The following is a 22228-nucleotide window of genomic DNA, read 5'->3' on the forward strand; positions in this document are numbered from 1 at the left end:
TGCATCAGTCTACTGCACAATGTAGTCACAATACGTCGATACAAATACTAAGTGGAATTAAATGAAAACTAGATGACGCTGGTGGTGTGACTACATTCGCACCACAGTGTGTCTGGGTTCAATCCCAGCCGAGGTCATTTGAATTTTTCTGAGGCTAAAAAATCTCTGGAAACGTCTTCCTTCGGAAGGGAAGTAAACCGTTGGTGTTGATGGGTGCGATATCTACCCAGGTGTGGAAACCACATTTCGGGGCAATCTGTTACTTCTAATGAATGGCAAAATAATGTTCGTTACGAGACATATTTAAAACCGTAAGACGGGGTGACATTGCACAAAAATTGAAAAAACTAATTGATGCAAATATCTTGAATTTTCAGAAACTTATTACTTGAATTTGCTTCTTGAACTCCTGGAGTAAAGTGTAGATAATATTAACCAGCAGATCTATTAAAATAGTGCTGCAAAGATAACTGTCATAAATAGTAGCAAAAGCATAATTTTAAAAATGTGCCAGTCAGCGGCGCCGGTGGTGTATTGGTAAGCGTGATTAACACTCACCCCAGCAGGCCTGGGTTCAATCCCAGTCGACGCCACGATGATGTTCTGAGGCATATCATCTCTAATCAGGGAAGTAAAGCCGATGGTCCACGGTTCATGAGTTGATGGGTCGATAGGTAGGGTCCAGATGTGGGAGCTGCCTCCCTGGCATCGGTAGCATTGGTGCTCAGTTACACACGATCTTTCGCCATACATACGAAGAACATTGTCATCATGATCATTTTTTCAGAACAATGTTTTTTTGTTGGTTCCATTTGGGGTCCCAAACAACTATGCAAAACTTGAGGACGATTGGTTGTAACCCGGCTTTCAGCCTTGCCTTTGAAATTTGTGTGGGAAAACCTACTTTTTTGCATCTTTATTACAAGGGACCATAACCACAAACCACGCATCTAAATACGCCCAAGAAGTGCCTAACAACTTTGCCAAAGGATGTATTGTTCTAGAATGCCCTTAATAAAAGTTATAGCTATTCAAAGATCACTGTTTCGAATTAAATGCAAAAAATCCCTTTTTCTGCCAACACTGCCGGTGTACCAATGGAAGTCAAACTCCAAACTGAAATAATTTCGAAGTTGATTATTTTATCGGTTTGGAATGTTCAGATGAAGCTTACTGTATCCTTTTCGCCCCTCACTTATATCAATGAAAGTAAACATAAAGACTAAAATAACTTCGGAGTTTCCCATCTTTCGAATTATTTTGATGGGTTATTCAACAACATTTGCTCAATCTCATAAGAGCAGTTTGAAAGCGAGTACCCCCATTCCCTTCCCTACTCTTTTGGTGCAGTATACAATGTCAGATATATTCACACAAATGTCATTGGATTGTAATGATTATATTTCATTTTATTATATTCTACGATTTCTCAAGGTACTCTTTTTGATGCTGTTCCATCCCCTGAAGCAAATATTGCTGTTGAACTAGGTCTCGGGTGAATTTCTTGATAAGTCAGAAATTAGTTTCACACCTCATTCAGCCATATCGTTGACAACCATCAAGGAAGCAACTCGTTGTATCGCATTGTAATAATGTGTATCATTACTCCACTCGTTTGCCGGTTTTTGCATGAAGCCGGTCGAAATTTCGAAAAGGAATCAGCACTGTTAGAAATGACGTTTGACTTGGGAGCCTAACTGAAACGTAGCCCACTTAAAGTTAGCCCAACATGCGAAATCTGACTATACCTGTGTCTGAGACGAAACTGGTGAAGACAGTTTCCGTTTTCTACTAATTTTTCATTCAAAGTGTTTTTATGTTACTTCATACGCGAAGTTAGCGATTTTCAGAGTTGGTTGGAAATGCTAACATGAAGCTTTAGTGTGATGATTTATTAGCTAGAGAATGATCTTTAGAAGAGGGTAGGTGGATAGTTCCGTTAGAGCACGGCAGTATGAAAATTGAATAGAAGTTGAAAATGAGCGAAGGGCCATTAATGCGACAGTTTTTTGAAGATAGACGCACATTTTTTGCCTAACCCGTACGATGTACGCGGAGACTTGAAGTATGTCTCCAAGTCTACAGGCACCCCCCTCCCCCCCCACCAATTTCTAACTACGCTTATGAGAATGAGCAAATATGTTCGAAGAATTCATCCTGAACATACCAAATCGATAAGATAAGAAACTTCGAAGTTATTTCAGTTTGAGACTTTACTTCTATTGTTATGAGTGAGGGGGGCGGGGTATATTATTACCCCCCCCCCCCCCCCCATCCCTCTCACATACCTATATGAGATAGAGCTATTGTTTTTGAATAATTCATAAGAAACTCCGAAAATATTTCAGTTTGGAATCTGACTCCCATTGGTGTTGGCAGAAAAAAGGATTTTTGGTGTTTAATTCAAATCATAAATATTTGAATAGCTATAACTTTTTTTTAGATACATTAAAGCTTCAAACTTCCTTTGACAAAGTTGTTAGGCACTTGCTATATTTATACATACTTAGTTGCACGGTTCATGCAGAATTGTGGTCTCTAGAGATAAAAATGCAAAAAAGTTGATTTTCCCATACTAATTTCCATACAAATTTCAAACGCAATGCGGAATGCCGAGTTACATCCAATCGTCCCCAAATTTTGCACAGTTGTTTGGGACCCCAAATAAAATCAAAAAAAGGTTGTTCTCGATTGGTGAGGTAAAGTTTGCGTTTTCCCATATAACGATGACCCTCTCTAATAACCAAGTGTACTCCTAATATCTACGTTGCATTTACATATTTTAAGATATTTTCACCAAATTTATGTTTTGGCCCAATGTCACCCCCCATAATGTTACATTTGTCAATTTTATTTTTAAATGTAGTAAAATGTGGTATGAACTAATCAACTAATTAAATGAAAATTTATGACTTTGACTTTGATATTGATGAATATATTCACATGCTAAAATGTGAATGATGTAAGGTAGGGATCGAAAAATTATGATTTTTGGCCCAATGTTACCTCCACTTACGGTACATCAAATGCTCAAATAATAAAGTGTGGCTCAGTTAGAAACTGTAAGTAAGAAATTAGCTCTATCTCGGATTTGTGTTTACTATAGAAAAATATGAAGCAAGGATGTTATCATTCTTTCATAAAAAATAACATAAAATTATTATGACGTGATTCAGATAAAACAGAGAACTTTCTTAGAATTTCCCGGCATCATCCGTTAAACACACAGCAGGGTTCAATCTCAGCGGCCAGTTTGTTTCAACATCTGGCCATCACTTCAGCATCTTGAGTCACCTTGCCAGTATTCTTCAAATTCCACTTGATAATTGCACAATACTACCGATTGGCCTTAATTGGGGGAAATTTGACATATTTATGTCCTTTTCTATAAAATCCAGCCCGTTGTCAAGGTACCACCCAAGTAACAATTTTGGTTTTTTGAGGGTTCTGTAGACCATTATTTAGACTTGTAGCTTGCTTTAAATCCACCATAAAACTTACAATGTTACTTGGGAACTGAAGTGAATGTAGTGGCTGTAGTGGAAGGTTAACAAATCAATCCAAAACTTTACATGTTCTTTGCCTTCTTCAATAAACGCTTTTTTCCAGGTACTCATGTTTAAACTGTAAACCTTCGAATTGTCAGATCATGAGTTTTCTGACAAATTTATTAACGAAAACGAAGTTAAACTTGCCGGGCACATCTCCTGTACCGTTACCAAATATAACTGTTGTTCTGGATGCCGCCCAAAATCTATATTCTCTTATGTATCGTCATCCATAAGTAAGCAACCATGGTACATCGTCAGAATCTGGTAGTACAACTTCCAAGCACATATTCAAGAAAATGTTGTGAAGTATACGTTGAACACCTATTAATTTCGCTTTCAGAGCGTCACAATCAGCAATGTCATGATTCAGGAACGCTCATTCTTAGGCATACTTTAGAACCTTTTATTGTAGCTGAGTAAAAAATATCATTATAGCATCTAAATATTTCACAAATAAAAATAAGCATTTGTTATTGCGCAGTGAGTGGAATCAACCACTAAATTATGTTCCAGTGCTTTGTTTAATTGCTTGTTTGGTTGGTTGAACCAGGAAACATCAGACGTACGCTCATATTTGTGATCATTCGTAGAAAATGATGCACCAAACAAAAATTTACGAATCATTTTTTAACACCTTGTACTTGTTGGATGAATTTCCATTGGAATGTTCTGTGATAAAATTACTCATTTTTGTCATTTTATTCACTGTATGGTTTTTTTTTTCTATGATTAACTTTTTTTTTTAAATTTTTTCAAACATGGCTAAGGTTTATAATTAAATTAAATTTTTATTTTATGTAACCCCTGCCCCTCCTCAAACTAAAAAAATTAAACTATATTGGAAGGGCAAAAAATAGCCTTATTCAAAATTGCCCCTTACTCCTTTACGCTACGCTTGATCCTAAAACTACACATTTTATTGATATTAATTTATGATTTAATTAGTTGTTTATCCAGTAGTTTTTTTTTCGTCCGTAGTAATATATATTCCCTCCTGACCTGTTTGAGTGATGGACATAAAATGAAAATAATATTTGCATCAGCCTTATTAATTTTTCATTACGAAATATGGAATGGTTTAGATCTCATATGAATATTTTATTTCAATTCCTCATATGCTGAAGTAAAAAGTGGTGGCTCCAGGTATAACTGTTAGAACGATCGTATGTACATATGAGATCATCGAGCTTGCAACACTGCCTTATTTATTTGACAAATTTAGCACCAAATCATCGATACAATATTTTGAAATGTTCTAGAAAATTATTCCCGCAGTCATTTTCGCAGTCAGAATAGACTTGCTCTACAATATGCTTCGGTGTAGCAGTAAAGAGGGGTACCTGAATACGTAGCGTGTTTGGGCATAAGTATATTTTAGACTTTGACTATATGTTTTAATATTACTTCTACGTGAAGTCAACGATTTACATAGTTGAAGATGCTAATTTCAAATAACAGACTGTAGTGGTAATTTTATACGATCGATGGAATAGATGAAAGTATAGAGTTGATAGTTCCGTTAGAGTACGGCTGTGTGAAGATTGCATATAGATATTAGGATAGCGAGCTAGGACAACTTTTAAGGAAGGTACAAATCGGTTTTTTCATCTCTCTTTACCAAACTCCCCCTTTGGAGAGGGATGGTGAGGGGTGTCCCCCCCCCCCCGCCACCACTGGCAAAAAGAGATGAAAACCGACCGCTCAAGTACCAACAGTGTGTTTGAAACAGTTCTACCGATTTTTTACCGCACTTCAGTTGTTATTTGAAGGAAGGCATCCAGTCGTAGGTTTGGAAATTGCAACTATTGTTTACCCCTACCACGATATGTGCTCCTGTCATCGTCGACTTGACGATCTCGAGGGGACACGGGTGGGATAGGTGCTGCTACTGTACCTTTCAACCCTACCCCACCCGTGTCCCCTCGAGATTGTTAAGTCGTGTATTTGCTCATTTTTCTATGCGTTGCTTCTATCTTCACTCAAGCGCATCGCCATTGTATCTGTCGCTTGGATTCTGGCAAAGTTGCAGTCTTCTTGATTTGTTGTCTTCGCCTTAACTCAGGGGATCACAAGAAAATTAAAAAAAAACTTTTATAAATGCCAAATATGCTTAAATGTTTCTGTCCTAGAAACTCGTGTTGCACAGAGTAATAGAAAGATGAAATACAAATGGATTCAACCCTGTCCGAGAAAAATGCTACCTAGAACACGTCCGGATATATTCTATGCAACAGATTCTAGACACATCCCGTGTGGGAATGGTTATCCAAACATGTTTGGATTTGGCCAATGTGGTTCTGAGTAAAGAAATTGTTATTGAATTTTCATTTGATATGATGTCAAATTAAGGAATGATCTTGTTATCGATTTCGATGTTATCTGATCTGATTTGTCGCATGATGAAATTTGACGCAAGTAGTGTATGGAAAATAAATTTACCAGTGATATTACAGCCATACGGATTACATGGAATGTAAGAGAAAGGCAACAATGAAAATGTTATATGGCTCCCTTTAAGGCATAAGTAGAGTTAATTATGCTATTATGGACCTCCTAGTAGATGTGTTAACCATCCACATCATAACATAATAAATTCAGTTATATTTTTCATATAAATAATGCAATGAAATATTGAATCCTGTTGAATATCAGTGGAATTCCTGTATTAAGAAAGAGAGATCCTTTTAATTAATTACTTGAATTGCTTATCCTTGACATATTCGCAGACTTCTTCAGTGTATTGTGCTTGCCAAATATTAGTATGCAAAGTTAGGAAAAGTTATTAAGCTAGTGAAAGTAAATGGCCATTACTAACCCTTCTCCTTTTCTTTATAAATGAATTGATATCGTCTGTAATACACCGTTGATATAAAAGGACATCCTATGGGAACCACATAGAATAATTCGTTTTAAACATGTACATTCAGCTTATACTCATGATAGGTGCAGAAAATTACAATAGCTCACATAAAATTCTACCAGAAAACTGTCAAAAATTTATAAAATTTGTATCCAATACAATTGGTCAATATTTACACTCTTTGTATGTTTGTCAGCTTCTAACTGAAATGCAAAGTTTTCATGGTTTAACATATAATTTGCTTATAATAAACCCAACATTTGTCATAAATCTGATTCATAAGAGTTGGGTATAATTTACTCGTAAATCACTCGAATTCTCAAATTAAATCGCATTCATCGCTTGGTGGTCCACTGAAGGCAAAGGTTCCATAATAGGGTAATATCCCCTATCAATATGCGCTGGTATGTAGTACCCAAAAAGGATCAATAATGTATGCAGTTAATTTTATTTACATGATCATTTGTTTATTTATTAATATCAATACAGAAACAAAGTGACTAGACAAAAGATAAGAATGAAATCTTATAAACCACACAAAATCATCTCCTACCATCCATTTATCCATATATTCATTTCAGTATATGCGCTCAATTTTTCGATTGTTACATCCACGACCGAGAGAGCACGTAACGTGGCAAAAAAAAACCCCACACCATAATACAGGAGATTCAACGTGGCAGATGAAACATGTGTGCCACGCGAGAACTCTTGTATTCACATGTCCGTTTATTCTCTCTAAATGGGCCTGTTTTTAAACCACGTTTACTGACATTCCAATGCTGTCCTGCACTATTCCCAAGAAAACGAATGAAAAGAAAATGTATAAAATTATAACGAAAATATATAAATATATACCAGTCCTTTTTGCCGAAAACTCTCAAAATCAACACATACATTACGTATTTATAAACATTTCAAACTTAAGCACATATTGCAGAGAGAGACAGAGAGAGAGGCCAGATATTTTATGTTTTAAATAACGGATTGGCTACTAGTGTTAATTTTGGCGTCGAGACGCTAACAACGTCGCCGGGTGCGAGTGAAAATAAATCAGTATGTAAATATATTTCCGAACACCGTTTCTCGTCAGCTCGGAGCTGTAGTAAAATTATAATTTCGGAAATTTATCAATTTCTGCAAATTTGACTGACTAATGAATAAAACAAGTGAACGATAACTGCCGTTTGTTGCCAAGACTTTGAACTCGTGCATGGGTGGATGATAGAGAAGATTTTTTATAAGCTGGTACTATTAATATAAATTGAAGAAAAACATACAGTGATTGATTGTCAAGGATCTCGCACGTTTCTATACAATTGTGTTATGTGGAAAATACATGCTGCCGAAGAAATAGTTAATTAAAATCAAAATTATGTGAGAAAAACAACTAGATGCCCTCGTATGGGGCAATTTTCCGAATTGGTGTTCAATAGTACTGGAGTTAATACCAGCAGCAATTTATACAATACACTCTAGTTACGGGTGTGTGAACAGCTTGTCTACTCCTGGGATTGGACTATATCGCAAACACAACGTTGCTTTGAAAATAGAATAGTTTTGCCACGTCTCAAGTGTGCATCATCGTGAAAACGGTGGAAAATTGTGCGTCAGCAACATACGAGTAACATTTTCTGTTTTCTTTGAATATTCGCGACTGGCCACTGTTAACTTGAAGTTTTGCCAAATTTATGTTTCAATATATGAATGTATTCCTGCTTGATTTTTGTGATAGATGTCGCCGGAAGAAAATAATAAGGAGTTATTATTTTTTTACTTTATGCTGGAATTCAGCGATGGACTTGGAACCCTTTTATGCCGAAAATAGATTTCATAAATATAGTAACAAAAGTTGATAGCGTATATGGCTGCAGATATAATCCACTATAAATTTGTTTCTGTATTCTCAGCAATTCGTCTGTATTTTGCAATTGCGTTTGCCTAGTAGTTCTTAAAAAAAAACTGTGTTTGAATAACTTTAGCTACTGTATCTGATTTATGACAATTACAAATTCCTTCGTCAACATTGTATTTTATTTTTTGCCAGTGACAAAAGTTAATAATGACAACGTCATTGGATAAATTAAAAGTGTAACTGACTTTCAGCTCAGTGAGTCAGTGTTCAAACTCAACCAATCTCTCGACACGTCTTCCTTCGGAAGCAAAGTAGATCCGTCGGTTCCAATCATGTCTTGATGGGATCGATACGTAAGGTCTAGGTTAGAATGTCCTTTTTTCCAATTTAACTTGAAAGTTTGGCTCCCTATTTGAAATTCAGATATTATATCATTTGTCTCAACGAAATTTAATGAATAATGATTATTTAATCAAATTTGGTGTGAAGTAAAATGTCAAACAAACTGTGAAACTCAGATTCATCGGAGCTGGCTAAACCAATTTGAGTGAAACCAGTTTCATTTGGTTTGCCTTAAACTTTCATAAAACTCTATTGTGACTCTTCTATTAAGTCACGGTTTTGCCGAGCCGGAGGCAGTGGGTTTGATTCCCGGCCTGTTCAAGGAAAAATTTTCGGTGGAAAACTTTCTTGCCATCCCTGGATATATAGTATAATTTGCTTGCTACACAATATACCAATGCATATATTATTGGTTGGCATAGAACACTATGGTGAGAGCAGGCGAAAGCTCGTATAAAATCGTCAAAATATCAAAAAAGTAAAATTTCAAAACCAACTAAGGTAATCAATCATTTTTATCGGTGATGGTTGAACCGATTTGAGTCAAGTTCAAGTTATTTGACTCCCCTGGAATCCTATTGTATTTTGTCGATCACTTTTAAAACCAAAAACTATTTGAACTGTAATGTAACTAAAATAACAAATTTAACTTAAACAGCGCCGTAAAGCGGGTAATCATGCACAACGTGTTACAGTTTTTGATCTACCACCGATCTCTAGCCCTGACAACTTCAAACTAGGGGTACATGTTTTTTCATGAATCAAAGGAACACTGCTTTGTCCTTGTTACGTTTTACGCCTTGTTGATAGTGACAAGAATCGGGTTGCATCCAATGAATTCTATACAGATGTGGTATCTCTCTCTTTCTCTCTGTGTGTGTGTGTTTTTTTTTTTTTTTTTTGGCAAGGAGGAAACCTTCAAAAAGGCCATCGTGCCACCGCTTGACGACTGGGCGCACAGTCGCGGTGACACGGTGTGTGGGATTCTACGCACCTCACTTTACCTCAACTAATTGGCGCTTCCAGTTCGCTGATCGTCTCTCCAATTTGTGAGCCATTTAGCTCCCAGCGTCACGTTTTACTCGGTTATCCCTGGTGGTGGATACAGCCTACTCTGACGGAGAGTTCTCCCAGCTTCGGCTTTCAGTTCGCACTTGTGTGAGCACATTACTACTTTCTAGTTCGTCTTCCCGCCATTTTCGCTGCAGCGCTGACATGATCTGCGTTACTGCTCTGCTGACGGCGTTAAAGGTGCCCTCCTCTCGACACATTTCTTCGACGACATTCTCCGTGCTAAGGGCGAGCATATCCTCTCGCACATCATCAAATCTAGGACATTCGAAGACCACGTGCTCTGGTGATTCTTCCACATTCCCACACTTCGGATAGAAGGGTGACGTTGTGTGTCCGAACCGATGCAGGTACTTCCTGAAGCAGCCATGACCAGACAGGAACTGCGTCAAGTGGAAGTTGACTTCTCCATGCTTCCTGTTCACCCAGGTCGAAAGAGTCGGTATTAGCCTGTGTGTCCAACTACCGTTCTCTGCTGCATCCCACTCCTGCTGCCACTTAGCCATCGACTCCGTTCTCACCATTTTTCGTACTCCTCTGGTTTCTCTCGTCATATAGCACTCGTAGTCCTCCGCCAAGGTGATGCCGATTGGGATCACACCGGCGATAACGCATACTGCCTCCATCGAAATGGTTCTGTTCGCACTCACGACTCGCATGGCCATGAGCCGGAACGTAGTGCTCAATTTCCTTTGATTCTGCTTCGTTTTCAGCGCTTCAATCCAGGCTGGACCTCCGTACCTTAGTATTGATGAGGACACACTAGCCAGAAGACGTCTCTTGCTGCTGCTTGGACCAGAATTGTTCGGCAAGATTCTGGCTATTGCGTTGATGACCTTCGTCGCCTTCTCGCAAGCATATTCGATGTGGCTATTAAAGTTTAGCCGGTCGTCGATCATCACTCCCAGATACTTTAGCATGCGCTTGGAAGCAATGGTGTGCTCTCCAACGGTAATTTCTGCCCGCTGCATTGCTTTGCAGTTACTGTCCAACATCACTTCTGTTTTGTGGTGGGCTATCTGCAGCTTCGCTCCTTGCATCCAGTTACCAATCGTATCTATCGCCTCGGCCGCCAACATTTCCACTTCTTCCCGCGTCTCACCGGTTACCATCAAGACGACATCGCCCGCAAAGCCAACGATCTCAACTCCTTTGGGCAGCTTGAGCGTCAGCACGCCATTGTACATTCCGTTCCACAGCGTGGGACCTAGAATGGAGCCTTGGGGAACCCCCACCGTGATTCTAAGCGATTTCTGCCCCGTGTCTGTCACGTAGACCAGGACCCGGTTCTGGAAGTAACTACTTAGAATCCTGCAGAGGTAGTCTGGAACCCTCATTCTATGGAGCGCCTTGGCGATGGCCTCCCAGCTGGCGCTATTGAATGCATTCTTCACATCAATCGTAATCACGGCGCAGTATCGATTTCCTCTCCGCTTCTGTTTGGAAGCTTTCTCGGCTCTGTCAATCACTGTCCGAATTGCATCCACCGTCGATCTCCCTTTCCGGAATCCAAACTGTCTCTCCAACAATCCGTGTTCACTCTCCGTGCATTTCGTCAGCCTGTTGAGGATGATCCTCTCCAAGCGCTTTCCTACAGTATCCAGCAAGCATATTGGCCTATACGATGCAGGATCCTCCGGCGGTTTTCCGGGCTTCGGCAACAGCACAAGCTTTTGTACCTTCCACCTATCAGGGAACTGACCCTCGTCCAGACATTTCTGCAGTACCATCCTAAACATGTCCGGGAACGTCTGGATCGCCGCCTTCAACGCCACTTGGGAATTCCATCCGGGCCGGGAGCTTTATTCGCTTTCAACCCTTTCGCTGCTGCTATGAGTTTCTCGTTGGAGACTTGTTCAACGTTGTCTTCATCTACCTCGCCATATGGTGTACACAGCAAAAAAAATGTAATATCGATCAATGTAATCCAAGCTGATGTATGAAATAATGATGTAATAGCAAAAAGCAGATACAATATTATATCAATGGATGTAATTTTGTTCGCAAAATCGATGTACATCGTACAACGTTATATTACACAACCGATGGATTGACCTGGTTGCAGCAGTTTGGATGTAATATTCAACAACTTTTTTTTCTGTGTTGGTGGCCAGTTCGTTGGGTCATGCTGTGTGTATATATATATATGTGTGTGTGTGTGTGTGTGTGTGTGTGTTTGTGTGTGTGTGTGTGTGTGTGTGTGTGTGTGTGTGTGTGTGTGTGTGTGTGTTTTTTTTTTTTTTTTTTTTTTTTTGGCAAGGAGGAAACCTTCAAAAAGGCCATCGTGCCACCGCTTGACGACTGGGCGCACAGTCGCGGTGACACGGTGTGTGGGATTCTTACCGCACTAAAACCTCCTTAGACGCCTTGCCCTTTTCCCCCGGAACCACTTGTCGTATTACTTCGGAGGGGGCCGTGCATTACGCACCTCACTTTACCTCAGCTAATTGGCGCTTCCAGTTCGCTGATCGTCTCTCCAATTTGTGAGCCATTTATCTCCCAGCGTCACGTTCTACTCGGTTATCCCTGGTGGTGGATACAGCCTACTCTGACGGAGAGTTCTCCCGGCTTCGGCTTTCAGTTCGCACTTGTGTGAGCACATTACTACTTTCTAGTTGGTCTTCCCGCCATTTTCGCTGCAGCGCTGACATGATCTGCGTTACTGCTCTGCTGACGGCGTTAAAGGTGCCCTCCTCTCGACACATTTCTTCGACAACATTCTCCGTGCTAAGGGCGAGCATATCCTCTCGCACATCATCAAATCTAGGACATTCGAAAACCACGTGCTCTGGTGATTCTTCCACATTCCCACACTCCGGACAGAAGGGTGACGTTGTGTGTCCGAACCGATGCAGGTACTTCCTGAAGCAGCCATGACCAGACAGGAACTGCGTCAAGTGGAAGTTGACTTCTCCATGCTTCCTGTTCACCCAGGTCGAAAGAGTCGGTATTAGCCTGTGTGTCCATCTACCGTTCTCTGCTGCATCCCACTCCTGCTGCCACTTAGCCATCGACTCCGTTCTCACCATTTTTCGTACTCCTCTGGTTTCTCTCGTCATATAGCACTCGTAGTCCTCCGCCAAGGTGATGCCGATTGGGATCATACCGGCGATAACGCATACTGCCTCCATCGAAATGGTTCTGTACGCACTCACGACTCGCATGGCCATGAGCCGGAACGTACTGCTCAATTTCCTTTGGTTCTGCTTCGTTTTCAGTGCTTCAATCCAGGCTGGACCTCCGTACCTTAGTATTGATGAGGAAACACTAGCCAGAAGACGTCTCTTGCTGCTGCTTGGACCAGAATTGTTCGGCATGATTCTGGCTATTGCGTTGATGACCTTCGTCGCCTTCTCGCAAGCATATTCGATGTGGCTATTAAAGTTTAGCCGGTCGTCGATCATCACTCCCAGATACTTAAGCATGCGCTTCGAAGCAATGGTGTGCTCTCCAACGGTAATTTCTGCCCGCTGCACTGCTTTGCAGTTACTGACCAACATCACTTCTGTTTTGTGGTGGGCTATCTGCAGCTTCGCTCCTTGCATCCAGTTACCAATCGTATCTATCGCCTCAGCCGCCAACATTTCCACTTCTTCCAGCGTCTCACCGGTTACCGTCAAGACGACATCGTCCGCAAAGCCAACGATCTCAACTCCTTTGGGCAGCTTGAGCGTCAGCACGCCATTGTACATTCCGTTCCACAGCGTGGGACCTAGAATGGAGCCTTGGGGAACCCCCGCCGTGATTCTAAGCGATTTCTGCCCCGTGTCTGTCACGTAGACAAGGACCCGGTTCTGGAAATAACTACTTAGAATCCTGCAGAGGTAGCCTGGAACCCTCATTCTATGGAGCGCCTTGGCGATGGCCTCCCAGCTGGCGCTATTGAATGCATTCTTGACATCGATCGTAATCACGGCGCAGTATCGATTTCCTCTCCGCTTCTGTTTGGAAGCTTTTTCGGCTCTGTCAATCACTGTCCGAATTGCATCCACCGTCGATCTCCCTTTCCGGAATCCAAACTGTCTCTCCGACAATCCGTGTTCACTCTCCGTGCATTTCGTCAGCCTGTTGAGGATGATCCTCTCTAAGAGCTTTCCTACAGTATCCAGCAAGCATATTGGCCTATACGATGCAGGATCCCCCGGCGGTTTTCCGGGCTTCGGCAACAGCACAAGCTTTTGTACCTTCCACCTATCAGGGAACTGACCATCGTCCAGACATTTCTGCAGCACCATCCTGAACATGTCCGGGAACGTCTGGATCGCCGCCTTCAACGCCACGTTGGGAATTCCATCCGGGCCGGGAGCTTTATTCGCTTTCAACCCTTTCGCTGCTGCTATGAGTTCCTCGTTGGAGACTTGTTCAACGTTGTCTTCATCTACCTCGCCATATGGTGTAGGTGGCCAGTTCGTTGGGTCATGCTGTGGGAAAAGTCCCTCCACGATGACTTTCAGCTTGTTGTGACACATTTCAACCGGCATCGTTGGGCCTCTGATCTTCGCCATCGCAACTCGGTATGCGTTGCCCCAGGGGTTGGCATCGGCATCGCGGCACAACTCCTTGAAACTATTTGACTTGCTCAGCTTTATCTTTCGTTTCAGTGCAGCCCTGGCCTCTCGGAACACCACCCTGCGCTCCTCTCTGTCTGCTTCTGTTCTTGCTCTCTGAGCACGCCTTCTGGCTAGAAGACAAGTAGCACGGAGGGTGCTAATTTCCTCGTTCCACCAGTAGGCTGGACGCCGCCTGTTCGTTGGCTCCAGTTTTCTCGGCATAGTTGTGTCACATGCCCTTGCTAATAATTCGGTCAACTCATTCGCGCTTAGGCCCGGGACGCTGTTGTCTACCCTTAGAGCTTCGATGAAGAGATCCTTATTGAATGCCTTCGTCTTCCACTTCCGCTCGCTTACTTTCGTCCTCCGCATTTCCACCGGTGTTCGTTCGCCGATACTGTACCGGATCGCCTGATGGTCACTATGGGTGTACTCCTCGCACACTGTCCAGTTCATATTTGCCATTAGCGACGTACTGCAGAAAGTAACGTCGATAATGGATTCCCTACCATCTTTGCGGAAGGTGCTGATCTGATGGTTCCTTCGTTGGCCAGACTGACGTTCAACTTTGCCAGAGCTTCCAGCAGGCTATACCCTCAGTGTGTGTGTGTGTGTGTGTGTGTGTGTGTGTGTGTGTCTGTGTGTGTGTGTGTGTGTGTGTATGTGTGTTTGTGTGTGTGTGTGTGTGTGTGTGTGTGTGTGTGTGTGTGTGTGTTTGTGTGTGTGTGTGTGTGTGTGTGTGTGTGTGTGTGTGTGTGTGTGTGTGTGTGTGTGTGTGTGTGTGTGTGTGTGTGTGTCTGTGTGTGTGTGTGTGTGTATGTGTGTTTGTGTGTGTGTGTGTGTGTGTGTGTGTGTGTGTGTGTGTGTATTTGTGTGTGTGTGTGTGTGTGTGTGTGTGTGTGTGTGTGTGTGTGTGTGTGTGTGTGTGTGTGTGTGTGTGTGTGTGTGTGTCTGTGTGTGTGTGTGTGTGTGTGTGTGTGTGTGTGTGTGTGTGTGTGTGTGTGTGTGTGTGTGTGTGTGTGTGTGTGTGTGTGTGTGTGTGTGTGTGTGTGTGTGTGAGTGTGTGTGTGTGTGTGTGTGTGTGTGTGTGTGTGTGTGTGTGAGTGTGTGTGTGTGTGTGTGTGTGTGCGTGTGAACACAATGACTGGCAGTGGCATTATGGATAGAATCCTCTTGCAACCATTTTTTATATAAATAGGGTTATTGATTCTGGTTGGACCTATCCAAAAACTGATGATGGTTGGACTTATTTTTTCAATCGCTAGTTCAGTCAAACTTCGCTATTTTTTTTATTTTCTCAGATCACTTTACTATTAAAAAAACTCTTTTTTTTTCAATTTGCATGGGTGTTTTATTGAAAAAACTTCAAAACAATTGAGTTTCAATGTGTTTTCAACACAGTTCACTTTCCACGCATTAGCTCGTCATCATGCCTTACTTTCAAACATACAAAAAGGGAATATTTTGTACATTTATTTTTATTTTCACGCAGTAAAATACTGCTTTAAGGTGTAAATAACACGTTAGTACGCCATTTATCCATTGGTTTCACTAAAATGTTTGAATAATTGACGAAATTCGAATAGATAAATATGATCATGGTTGGACATACGGATGATGATGGTTGGACCTATGTTTTTCCTAAGACGGCCGCTAGGTGCGCTTCGGTTTGTCTACATCCTTCATGCGCAGCTGATTTGAAATTCGATTTCGTTTTGGCCGAGTGATCAGTTTCTTCGATTGAAAAAATGGCTAGAGAAAAGAGTTATACGGTCGAAAATCTTCAAGAGGCTGTTCTTTTAGTAAGAAATAAATTACTTACCGCGTATCAGGCACAGAAAAGGTACAATATTCCGAAAACGACACTTCACGCAAAAATTAAGAGAAGCCACGGCAAGAAATATGGAAGGAAAATAGTGTTGAGTGTTGATTTGGAGAACCAGCTAGGGGATTGGGTTTGTATGTGCGCTGCTTCTGGCAGTCCCAAGACGACCAAAAAGATCTTGGAAGCTGCTAAAGACCTTGCGTCACTAGTTGGGCGTAAATTTAAAGGAGGAATTCCATCGTCAGATTGGCTGAAAGGGTAACCACCGATTTCCGAACTACCACGAAAGAATCTGTTAATATGAATTTACATTAAGCACTTCTCATACACCTTCTGTGTGTGAATTAACTTGAAATAAATTGTAAGGAAGGCGTGATCAGAGATGTTATGCCTCAGAACATCCCGGCGGCGCCGACTGGGATTGAACCCAGGCCTGCTGGGGTGAGAGGTAATCACGCTTACCACTACACCACCGGCGCCGTTTGAAATAAATTGTAAACAAACTAAAAATTGCTAACTGAAAATTATTTCCGAAAAAAAAAACTCCTAGGAGAAAAAAACATTAAAACCGGAATTAAGTTCTGATATTCTGTCATTTGAAGCCCCTAAATTCCCCGGGGGCACCCAGAAAATGCCCGGAAGTGGCCAATGTGATCCAAGGCACTCAATTTTGTTATTGATCTTGTTATCGAATTTGGAAGTAATGTGAAGTGTCGCATGATAGGTTTTATTCCTGTCAAATTTAGGTCCATGTTCCATATACCCTGAAACTTGTTCCGGTCATATCTCCGGAACCAGTTGACCGATTCCAAAAATATTCGATAGCTTTCAATGGGACCACAATACCTATAGTTTGACGTTAAAAAATTTCCAAATCGGGTCAGTGATTTCCGAGAAAATGAGCCATGATGAATGGCTAATGCGTGGAAAGTAAACTTTTTTAAAAACGAAGTTAAACTCAAATTTCTTGATTTTTTTAAATAGCAAATTCATAAAAACTGTATAAAAAGGGTTTTTTTTTCTTGATACCAATAAGCTCTAAACAAAGTTTTTGAACAAATATGGGCTAAACTAGCATTTGCAAAAATAGGTCCAACCATCATCATTTTTTAGGTCCAACCAAGATCAGTATAGGTCCAACGAACATCATAATTCTTTGCTGAAAAAAACGTTTTATAAAATCATTTGTTCATAATATTTAACTTTTTATGTTATTATTAGAAACAAGAAAGGTAGATCTTTCCCCTAATCACGCATTTTTCATAATTATATGTTGAATTCATAAAAAAAATACGACATGAATGTTGACGTCGTGTGAAACCGGCCTAAATAGGTCCAACCATCATCAGTTACCCTACACTGAAATCTTTTTTTATACAGTTTTTTTACGCGGTTTTTTATTCGGTTTTTTTTACACGGTTAGTGCCGCTGAGTCGCGCTTTACACGGTACATTTTTTATTCAATCACATTATCCGTTTAAAAAAAAGGTAATCGAATGACATACTTTTCAAAAAATCACATTTTTTGGTGAAAATACAGAAATTTTTTAAACATGTCTATCACACTAATCCAGGCATCCGTCGTTCGGTATATTTTGAACTACAGAACTTTTCAGTAAAAGTTTTAAAATCAGTGAAAAATCCAATTTTTAGAAAATTTATTCCGAGCTTGTACAGAATTTGTTTAGTTTGCCCCATTTATTGATGAAAAACAAAATTTATACATTTTCTTGATTTCTCACGTGCAACGGTCATTTGAAAATTTTACCGACTTGTTCTGCTGTTCAAAAACCCGGTTAAATCCTACCAACTTCGGTGATCTGAATAAAGTGTGTATGGACTATAGCATGCTATAATTGCGAATGGGATTAAAATCAGAATTTTTAAAAATATTTAAGCATTTGTAAAATTAAAATCTTGGTAGGTTTTTTTTCACGGTTTTTTTTTACACGGTACATATCCCTCATGTAAAAAAAGACCTGAGTGTAGTTGCAAGAAGCTTAAATCCGGGAGTTAGAAGGTGACAGATATATCGCAACTCCAAAATCCCATTTCAAGAACGCGAGCATTCTGAAGCTATTTTCGTATACGATAAGCTCCGCTCAAATACATTTCAATGTAGGAGTCATTAATAATATACTGGAACATTCAATCAAGCTGTATTGCTTGATTGACGCGTATTAAATGAGTTAGAAATATTTGTACGCATCACTAGTACTCGGAAATTAAGTATGAAAACATTATAAAGGACAAAATGGAACGAACTCTCCAAATATGGCCAAGTGAACCTAACAAGCTGGTCTGATGTGTTAGAGGAGAAGTCGCAATTGTAGAAAATCCTAAAAAAAATTGACATGAAAAAAGTGGAGCTTGACATCATGTAGGTATACTTCACAAACACTACACGAACACCCTACTACGATTATTTTCTCACCTGTATACACCTCATTGGGTTTCATCCACTCATTACGATCTTCAAACAAAGAAAATGGCTTAGTCTTCTATAAGATTCCTTATATTATTTCGCTGTTATCTAGTTTAAGTTGCCAAAACGAGGGCTCTGATAAACTGTTATTGTTTGACTTTGTCGCCAAGGAAAAACAGAATACTACATAATTTCTCAATAGTGATGGAGGAATACGGCATGCACTAAATCAAGGACACGTAATATACTACAATATATAAAATTACAGGTCCCAGTGGATTTATGTCCCGAAAAAAAGAAACTCTTATATGAGCCAAAACTCACAATTTGACACAAATCTTATGAAGAATTCAGAACAAGATGATTGCTAATCATATTAATGTCCTGCTTGAACTCACTTCGCTGCATAAAATCTTTTTCGGAATTATTATATCATTAGATGGTAAGGTAATATTTTGAAGTAAGTAATAATCTAATCCGGTAATCTGTAGTTTTTTTTATCAATCTGAACTCTGTTTATAAAAGAAAATAAAAGCGGAGTAAAGCGAAATGGAACGATTAGAATGCGAAATGCAGAACCAATACAAAACTACAAATCAGACTTCCAGAGCCACGCCTTTATGATGCTCATTGGATTTCTAGAAGTTTAAATTAAAAATGAGCCCCGTTTATATGACTGAAATGTTGGCCATATTAACAAAGGTCCACGGTAGTAAGTTATAAGAAGAGGTTGTATATGTTTAACACATAAAACCTGAACACATAAATCTGAAATTTTATGATTCAGGTTGACTGGTTTTAGGGGCTGTTCATAAACTCCGTAGACCGTTTGAGAGGTTTGATGTTCAGCCTCTTATGTATCAAACTTATTTTTCAACTTCTTCTTGTAAATTTCAAGGACAAAATATTATTATAGAATCTTCCATTTCCACATTCCGAAAAACATTTTTTTATAGCTAGGTGAGTCGATGTAACCTGGCGCAGGACCACAACCAAACAGATTTTAGCTGTCGTCAGGGAAGTGAGCAGAACCTGACCAAAAATTCCCATACGATTTATAAAATTATATTAGTAACCATACATGGGAGCCCAACTAGCAAATTTTGCTGCAGATTAGCTTATACAGCCAAAAAATTGGCTTATGTAGCTAATTTTTGTCTACACCTAAAATTGTTTGTTGGCAGGTGATGATGATGATGATGATGATGATGATGATGATAATGATGATAATGATGATGATTATAATGATGATGATGATGATGATGCCACCGCTTACCCTTACAACGGTTTTAGCTGGACAATTTATCTTTATGATAATTAAGGATGACATCGTAACCAGATTAGTAATCATAAAATAACTGGTTACAGTGACAGATATAAATTCTTAAATAGTTTACAGTTGCTTCACAGCGATATAAATGTGAAAAAGCTTAGGCGTTCACTTTTTTGTTCACCTTTTTGTTCACCTCAAATAATGAGAAGTATTTAGGTTTAGGTGGGAGGGTGTGGCAATTATCCACGGCCCATACAAATTTAAAAAATTTGCAGGGGATGGGAGGCAATAATCCCAAAAAACTGTCCTCGTAGTTAATGAACAGCCCCTGGGGCGCGCGAAGCTCAAACCTCAATCATCATCACCATCGTAACGGACAAAATAGTTTTTGCAGTGCTACAACAATTATTAAAAGGTCGCTAGGGCAGCTATCAAGATACATAATTTGCCAGTTAAAAAAAATGCTAGTTATTATAATAAAACAGCAAAAAATGTTATCTTCCATTTAATTCCATTTAATACATTTTGGTAGCTATGACAGATACGTATTACGACTACAATGTGCAGTCTTCATCTGATAACTAGATAACTGCACAAAAGACAGATTTAACGCTTGAAATGCAGTGTCTCTAAAATTCTGTAAGATTCTATAAAAGCTATGATCATTTGGTGATGCGGTGTGGCTTCTTTTCAATGTTCACAGTGCTATTTTTCCACATCGGCTGGCAGCAAGCACTGCCAAACAGTATTATGCGTAAAGCTCAATCGCGACTCTTTGATTGTTTGTTTACGTTCATAAATTTGTGATCGAAGCAAAATGAACAAATTTTTGACGAAAAAAGTTTAAACGTTATGTTGATATATTTGGAAAAATGTGGGTATGATTAGCTTGAACATTTTTAATATTGATCGACTGTTATACTTATATTCGTTTTGTCGCACCAGTCAGAGTAAAAAATTACACATTTAATTTCTGCAGCACCTAGGTTAAAAATGAAATGTAATTAATTTTGAATTTGGAACAAATAAAGAGTCAGATCTCAACAGAGCTCGTTAAATTCTGTTTTTTACTTGTTTGAATCTTGCTTGACTTTCATAAAGAGTTAATTGTAAACCGTATGCTAAGACTGAACTACTAAATTTGAGCTCGGATCATAAAACTTCTTTTGTTTTTAAAATGTATAGCGAATCATTTAGCATAAGTTTCTTTTCTGGGCATAGTTAATTTATCCAAATTTGAGTTGATGAAATTGAAGTCAAATTGTCATATATGTTACTCGAATATTGATTAATGTCTTGTGCTTCCACCTGCTAGCTAATGCTTGATGACAGTTTTGGCAATGCTGGCTTATTAGTTCAAACGATAGTTTTCTAACTGTCACACGTTTCGACTGTTTTGGCAGCTTTCTTCTAGGGAAATTAATTCTACCGGTTTCGTCAATTCAATGATTCCCTACTTTGTGTGGATAATCCACGAAAAACGTTTTAGTCAGCTGATGCTGGGGGAGACATACTGCGAGGGAAGGAAAATGACATCTGGCGAGTTGGCTGTCAATTCATCTCGATGAATGATTTCATTGATTAACAGCCTCTGGTTGAGCATTCCAATTTCATGGCTTTTCATGCTGTGATTTTTTTTTTTTTTTTTGCAGCGAGATTGCAGTCAGCAGTTTTATGTCATTGAAGGCTCGAGTTGTCTTTGAGCATCTCCCGTAGCTTGAGGGCCGATTTACAGGATGCAGTTAGGCATATTGGGAATCATATTTAGCAAGTGATACGGCTTCGTGTTCTTGACCACAAAATGAATCGTTCATTTTCTGTCCCAGAACAAAAGAACTGTTAATAAGCCATCCTGAAAGAACACATCTGATGAAAGTCTTACACAGTCAACTCTCCATACCTCGATGTTCTATATCTCGATATGTGACCACTTTTTTCTATAAGGGCAAGTGGGACCTAGAAATTTGATAGATCAACTATATGATATTGTGTCTACAATAATCATTATTTTTAAATTTCAAATTCACAGCAATTATAAACTTACATCACTGCACAAGAATTTATCAAGGGAAGCCTGAAAAATTTTCCTGGGGAGGCCATGAAATTCTTTTGCGAAAATCGACATAAAAACAAATTTCGTTGTAGATTTTTTTATGGACAGACCATCTGTTTTCCTACAACATTTTCTGAGACGTGATGTCGATTACAAGAGACATTGTCGTGTTTTTAAAGTCTTTCGGCTCTGTAAAGTTTTATTAAGACAGTTGAGCCTTACCAAATAAACGAATTGAAAAAAAAATCGGATGAGCCATTGCACACTGGGCAAAAATTGTCAAAACCACGACTAAATTGAATATCTGGGATGCACAGTGGGAAAAAATTGACAAAACCGCGACTAAATTGAATATCTCGACTGCCAAACGGTTTCAGTCAACATATTATACATATTCTCAAAGGGCATTTCCTGAGGGCGTAT

The 22228-nt window shown here is 39.6% G+C and overlaps 1 protein-coding gene across 4 annotated transcripts in view; it reads left to right on the forward strand.

Moving 5' to 3' along the window:
• LOC135715328 (innexin shaking-B) overlaps positions 1-22228 on the forward strand; it is a 157620-nt gene that overhangs the window by 108609 nt on the left and 26783 nt on the right. Inside the window, exon 1 of one of the 4 annotated variants that reach the window (XM_065238648.1) lies at positions 7420-7467. The exons of the other annotated variants lie outside the window; for them this stretch is intronic. The gene's annotated coding sequence lies outside the window, so the exon portion shown is untranslated. Of the gene's footprint in view, positions 1-7419; positions 7468-22228 lie in introns of those variants that run through there. 4 annotated transcript variants of the gene reach the window in all.

This window comes from Ochlerotatus camptorhynchus, unplaced genomic scaffold, assembly GCF_037179485.1.
Source record: "Ochlerotatus camptorhynchus isolate MF236.1 unplaced genomic scaffold, CSIRO-AGI_Acam_v1.1 ptg000855l, whole genome shotgun sequence".
Taxonomy (NCBI): Eukaryota; Metazoa; Arthropoda; class Insecta; order Diptera; family Culicidae; genus Ochlerotatus; species Ochlerotatus camptorhynchus.